This window comes from Cyprinus carpio, unplaced genomic scaffold (assembly GCF_018340385.1).
Source record: "Cyprinus carpio isolate SPL01 unplaced genomic scaffold, ASM1834038v1 S000006707, whole genome shotgun sequence".
NCBI classification, from domain to species: Eukaryota; Metazoa; Chordata; class Actinopteri; order Cypriniformes; family Cyprinidae; genus Cyprinus; species Cyprinus carpio.
In genome coordinates, this window is record NW_024879316.1 from 19,847 (window position 1) to 27,267 (window position 7,421).

Consider the following 7,421-nt stretch of genomic DNA (forward strand, 5'->3'; position numbering starts at 1 on the left):
TTCCTAATGTTTAGAATCACCAACATTATTTAAAATAATATGATGCTTCAGTTCACCAATGTAGAATCTAAAAACTGCAAGTAATATTTAGGAAACAAATAACTATTTCTATGTTCATATATTTTTTGGATAGTTTTGTGAATCAAACAGGAAATTCATATAGATCTCATAAAGATTTGAAGAGTTCAAGGCAGTCCAATTCAGATTTCCCGTAAATGACCTGCAAAAACAGGTTGTGTAAATTCAACCTTTGTTAAATTGGCAGCTGCCCTGTTGATCTTGTTGGGGTCAAAAGAATTAGTGAACAGCATATATAGCCAAAAAAATATGTCAAAGATGTTTCAGCTTAACGCATGTGCTTTTGTGTAAATGTGGTTTAAATGTTCCAGAGTTCTTCACAGGTGTAGACTGGACATGACATCATAAAGCCAGTAGCATTAAAGGGCCCCTATTATGTTCATTTACATGCTCATGATTTTGTTTAAGGGGTCCTGAGTATGTAATTTAATGTTTTAAACACATTTCTTTCTTAATTTACATTGTTGCAGCACCTGTTTTCATCCTCAGTCTGAATGCTCTTTTTTAGCAGTCTGTTGTGAGTGCTCTACCTGATAACCATGTCATGTTTCTACATCACAGCAGAAACGATGTCCATTAATGTACTGAATTGCATTGACTCAACAGTTAAAAATACAAATTCAGAATATCCTGTCTGTAGTTCAGGGTTAGCAGCATGAAATTCAAAGTACTTGGGAACTGTGATGAGATCTGTGAATGAAGCCACTTTAGAAAGATGAAATCAGTATCACCATCAATAAATAACCAACATCACCTGATCACATTTGATTTTCGTTTACTTTGCAACAAATAATGTGCTTTCTAAACACATGGTTACAAAGACAACAAAAAATATAAAAAGCAGCTAAAGAATCAAGAGCCTAACAAAAGCAAACACTATTCACTATAATGGTCACTTCAAACCAAACTATTATTTTCAAAAAAACTTTTAAACATCTACTTCATTCTCAATAAGAACTTCTGTGCACGCAGTAAAGAAGACGAAGACATTCATGTTTGTAACGAGTGAAGCTGGTAATGCTGTTTTTGTTGTTTAATCCTCCTCTGAGATCTTGAGAGGGTTCATGTATTCTATCTCTGGTTGATTTCATCGGAAGCTGTGGCTGTATATTGTAGTCCCTGTGTTTCTCTTTTTCCTGTCCTTTTGCTTTTCCTTTTTTTTGTGACTCTTCTTTTTAACAGCAGGTGTCTTCAGTAATGATTTAATCACTTGATTAATCACTTAATTATCTCATTAAATCCAACGTTGTTTCAGTGTTTTTTTAACACTCTGTAGTGTGCATACTGAGCAGTGTTCATATCATTAACTCAGTGGTTCCCAATCCTGGTCCTGGAGAACCCCCAACACTGCACATTTTAGATGTCTCACACCCAATTCAACTCATCAGTTCATTAGTGAAGACTCCAAGACCTCAAATGTATGTGTCAGATAAGAGAGACACCAAAAGCATGCAGTGTCGAGGGTTCTCCAGGACCAGGATTGGGAACCACTTCATTAACTCATCTGGGCTGTCTCATGTGGGGCCCTCACAAAAACTGAGGCCAAAACTGGCTGGGCCCCAGTTAGTTCACCTAGGTGCCACTTATCTTGGCCCTGCATGGGTTTTCTGGATGAGATAGTGTTAAAATAATATTTTGAATATACAAAATACAATTCCTCTGACTTTGGAAGTCCATGTAATGATGTTTTTCCCACTCAGTGAACAACCATTGTTTGGTGACGTAGCTACATTATGGGAAATACTGGCAGGCAATAGTGGTTCTGCTTTATGTATACCTAGGCGAAATCAGACTTGACGCCTATTTAGTGGAATTACTCTTCACGTGAATTAAAAACTTAGCCCTTCTGGTCTTTAGCGATGCAAGGACAAAGTTTGAGTGCACAAATGCCATATCCGAGCAGGCAAAAGGCCAGTTCATAAGAGAACACTGTATTTTTGAAAGTGCATGTCCATATTTGTGTGAGAGTGAAGAAAATCTGCCTGTGAGTGGAGAGATTCGTATTTGAGCACTACATGGATGACCTACCATAATGCGTTATCGACATTTGTCATTAAAAAATTGCAATAGAAGCTGCCTAAAGTATAAATTATAAAGAAAGATATTTAAAGTATAAAGAAGATTAAAATGTTGTGTCTGAAAGCTGCTTACACGGGTGTGTGCCCATCAGTACGTTGCCGCTGCCAAGTGGCTGCCTATATTCCAGGATCCGCCAATGATGGCAGGTCTAGAAAGGAGGCGTTTCAGGGAGATGTTTTCTGTTAGACAGATGAACTCCCTTTGGCGTGGACTGTTGAACTTTGTAACTTTGCTGATTGTTTACATGCACAAACAGAATTATCACATTAAAGGAAAGGGAAAATCAATAACAGGTCACCATAAAAGACTTGTGAATAGCCCTACCAATATTTCTATCTTGCAGATATGACTTTGTATATTACATTATATTATATTATGCATGTGTAGGCTATATCTTGCATGCCATATTTTTAATCATAAAATATGAATTTTATAGCTTAAATTAATAGTAAATGATGAATACAGTCAGAACAGAGACTTTGTTTAGTGTGTAAGGCCTTGTCCATACTAATACGTTTTTGTTTGAAAAAGCATCTTTTTTTTCTCTTTGCTTTGGCCTTCCATCCACACTGAGACAGAGTATTTGTTGTGGAAACAATGCTTTTTGAAAACACACTCCAAAGTAGATATATATGAAAACTGCATTTTCGAGTTTCGAGGACTCTGAAAACAGAGGTATTTGAAAAGGATTTTCAGGCTGGACTATTGCAATGCTCTCTTAGCAGGTCTTTCAGCCAGTTCTACCAAACCTCTTCAACTAATCCAGAATGTGACTACAAGATTGGTCTTTAACAAGCCAGAAAGAGCGCATGTCACACCTCTGTTCATCTATTTGCACTGGCTAACAATAGCTGCTCGCATAAAATTCAAAACCACCACTGGTGCGCACATATTATTCTGATTTTTATGGTCATAATTTTGTTTAGGCCACTAATACATATAATTAGTCTACTATAATAGTCTACTATACTATTTTGTTTAGACTAGAATATGCTTACAGGATTTATAATGTATTTGTAATGTAATGTATTATATTTCATGATTTAATATAATAATAATAATAATAATAATAATAATAATTTACATTGTTGTAGCACTTGTTTTCACCCTGTCTGAATGCTCTCTTTTAGTTTCAGATTCTTTAAAACCCTCCTTCCAAAAAACTCTGTCCTCTTTGATTGGTTTGATTGGTTTGATTGGATTGGAAACCATCTTAGCAAGCACAACTTGTGCAGGACATTTACTTACAATGCAGACATGATGTTATGTGTATTTTTTTTATATCACAGAAAAACTCTATGTCCATTAATGTACTTATCTGCATCAAACTGCACAATTCAGGAAGCAGTTTTTAGAAAAATGTCCAGACGACAACAAAGGGCTGTGGTTGTATTGCTTAGGAATAGTGTTAAATATATTTTAAATGTACTATTTACAATTCCTTTGCCTTTTGAAGTCCCAGTCACAGTGATCAACCACTGTTTGAGGGCAAACCAAAGTAGCCAGCAGGTGGGCATTATACACAAATATGCAAATAGGTATATCATATGTAAATAAATATAGAGAGATTCTTTCTAGAACCACTTAAGAGCGTTTATTTTTAACAACGTATTTAAAAATCATTGTAGAGATGAAAAAATAAAAGGAAAAAATATTAATTCTGTTCTATTTCCACATCGCTGCTAATTCACTTCACTGCTTATAAAAATGCATAAAGGAATATACAACGGCCTCCAGAGCTGCGACAGGAAAGGCGAGCTTGCTGGACCGTCTCTCATCCCGCTCCACACGTTGTCATGGAGATGGGATTGCGTCATAATGCAGCACTGCTGGAACCAGGCTGACGGGAGCGCGCTCTGAGTCTCGGCGGACAGTCGTCGGAGAGAGGTGTGATGGCACCGAGCCGTTAAGATTTGACCGTTTTTTTCCCACCTCTCATTTCGTGCGCTCGACATCTGAGGTCAGCACATGCGCGAGATCGTGCACCTGCAGGCGGGCTGCCAGTGCGGGAATCAGATCGGAGCGAAGGTAATCGAAAATAAAAAGAGGCTGTAATTTCAACACACCACCATTCGCTTCGATGTTCTGTTATAATATCATATCATCAAAATATTGCTTTGCTCTTTCACTATCGCGAAATCGATTATTTTAGGTAGCCTATGTCTTGTTTTTGCAAATTGATTTGCACCGTAAATAACGCGAAAGGGTCAGCGAGTTCTTCATTTTACGTCATAAGAATAGAGATATTAGAGAGGGGTGTGGCGGCTGTCTTGCGCTCTCAGTCGGTTTAAAAAATCATCAAAATATCGCAAGATCATTGTGAATAAGCTTATAATAACAACACGTATAATATAAAATATCAATGTCCTGGCCGCTGCGTTTGGAAGTTTTTTTTCTCTCTCTCTCTCTCCTCGGTGTGGATTTAAACCTGCGTAGGCAGCATTTGTCATTGTTCATGGGGTGGGGTGCTCTTATGTTCCTGTTTTTCCTTCTTATATAAGCCTTTACATTTCCAACTAAAATTAAACTCTTATAACTGCGTAAAAGAGTGTCTGGTTATGTTACATTGCACTTGGCTGGCATTTGGAAACTTTTTCGAGAGGATGTAGTGCATAGTCCAAGTGAGACCGCGGGGATAGTTTGTCACACACACACACACGGATATGTATATATATATATATATATATATATGTTCTATTACTATATTTATAATATATATAAGATTTTTTTACTGTAGGGCAGAGTACCTCGCGGCACATTTCTAATGATGGGGTGATCCCTGGTCCCATTTTGTTTTTATTTTTTTTTTTTCTCGCCCCTCACTCAGTTCTGGGAAGTGATCAGTGATGAACACGGTATTGACCCCCCTGGACAGCTACCATGGAGACAGTGACCTGCAGGGCTGGATCGCATCACAGCGTTTACTACAACGTAAGGTCTGTAGGCACATCACACAGGTTTAGCACAGGGAACGTCACATGTCTGATACCTGGATCGGTTAGCAATTTAATAAACTGTTATTAAGATTATTAGTTAAGGGGAAAGGTCAGCCTCTCAAATATGCTTACAGATACAGAATCTCCAAACAAAAGAGCTACGACATACAAACAAACCCTATAAGGTTAGAAGTGCATTTTCTGGTGTCTGTTTTCTCAGGGGGAAAGTATGTCCCTCGTTGCATCCTTGTGGATCTAGAGCCAGGAACCATGGACTCCTGTCCCCTCCGGTCCTTTTGGGCAGATTATTCAGACCTGATTAACTTTGTTTTTGGTAAATAATCTCCTTCCGCTTGCATCTCATTGCATGCAAATACCTATATTTGACAAATGAGTATAGCTATGCAATGATTAACTTCTGAAAGTTCTGAATGTTTAAGATACCTCTGATATGGGTCTTGTACTTTCATGCAGAAAATAAGTTCGCACAAAACCCCAGAGACCAAGGAACTGATATGCATTATATATATATATAGACAGATAAATAGGACATGTATTATATTAATTAGTACCTGGTCGCAGACTGTCTCTTGAATTCATCAACGTAAGAACAAAAACATATTTACTTGCATTGCGTACCTGTTTTGATTCCGGCAGAGGTTTTGAAACATTTCCTGTCTAAGGTGGCTTATCAATGAGACCTGGTGTTTAAGGATTCTACAGTATGGATTTCAAACACTTTAGCATAATGCAGTTTCAAATATGCACTATTTTCGTAAGTAAGTTTGGGGACACACAAAGTGTTACTGGTTTTGGTGTCCTGCTCTTATGGTCAGAGTGGCGCTGGAAATAACTGGGCTAAGGGTCCCTACACCAGAGGGTGCCGAAAAAAAACTGGTGGACTCTGTGTTATGGACGTGGTCCGCAAGGAAGCTGAGAGCTGTGACTGTCTTCAGGGCTTTAAGCTCACGAGTCGCTGGGTTTTAGGAGGGGAACAGGGCTCTGGCATGGGACGCCTCATTAGCAAGATACGCGAGGAGTTATCCGACAGCCTCATGAACACCTTCAAGCCGTGGTGCCGTCCCCCACCAAAGAGTGTCGGATACGGTGGTGGAGCCCTACAACGCCACGTTGTACGTTCAACAGCTGGTGGAGAACCAGGATGAGACCTACTGCCATTGGACAACGATGGACCTGTACGAAATTCTGCTTCCGCACTCTCAAACTCACCACGCCACATATGGCGACCTTTAAACCACCTCGTCTCGGACACGCCATGAGCGGGCGGTCACCAACTGTCTGAGGTTCCCTGGCACAGATGAACGCCGATCCTTCGCAAAACTGGCGGTCAAACATGGTGCCCCTTCCCTCGTCTGCACCGTATTCATGCCGGGCATCAGCCTCCTTCTCACCAGCAGGGGGACGTCAGCAAGTACCGCGTGCTCTCCGTCCCAGAGCTCACCCCAGCAGGATGTTCGACGCTAAGACCATGATGGCTGCATGACGACCCGCCGCCACGGCGCGCTACAGGACATGTTTCTGCAGCCATTTTCGCAGGTGAGACGCATGTCAATGAAGGAGGTGGACGACGCGAGATGACTGAACGTCCAGAACAAGAACAGCAGCTAGCTTCGTTGGAGTGGATCCCCAAACAATGTCAAGAACCGCTGTCTGCGACATTCCACCTCGTGGTCTCAAAATGTCTGCGTACATTCATCGGCAACAGCACTGCCATCCAGGAGCTGTTTCAAACGCATTTCGGAGCAATTCAACGCCAGTTTTCGCGCAAGGCCTTCCTGCCAATGGTACACCGGCGATGGGCAGGATGAGATGGAGTTCACGATGAGGCCGAGAGCAAACATGAACGGACCTGCGTGTACGAGTACCATGACAGTACCCAGGACGCCAAAGCAGAGAGGAGGGAGAAATTCGAGGAGGAGGGTGACGAGGACAGCCGCCTGCATCATCCACTTCGTCTTCCACCTTAGCTTCCTAACCAGTTTTTGATTTCATATGCCACATAATCTCAGGTCTCCTCTCAGTCAGTGCTGTTAAACAGAGAAAGTCCATTCAAAACTCTTGTGTGATTCTTCATTTTAGCTTTGGTTCTCTTTGCTTAAAATCACCATGGCATCACGAAAAATAAAGACATGACAACCTTCATTTCTGTTCTGACTTTAAGAAACAAACGTTCTTGAATACAATGTAACTGAATGTCAGTATTATTTTATTAGTAGTGGGAAGTAGCAAAATTAGATTCTGCTGCACCAATCCACACTGTCCTGTGTCAATTGCAATTACAAAAAATGTAAAAGCGGCACCATAGCG

The 7,421-nt window shown here is 40.4% G+C and overlaps 1 pseudogene; it reads left to right on the forward strand.

Annotated features, from left to right (window-relative positions):
* Positions 1-4,125: 4,125 nt before the first annotated feature.
* On the forward strand, positions 4,126-7,081 carry LOC122134656 (annotated as a pseudogene).
* The last annotated feature ends 340 nt before the right edge of the window (positions 7,082-7,421 follow it).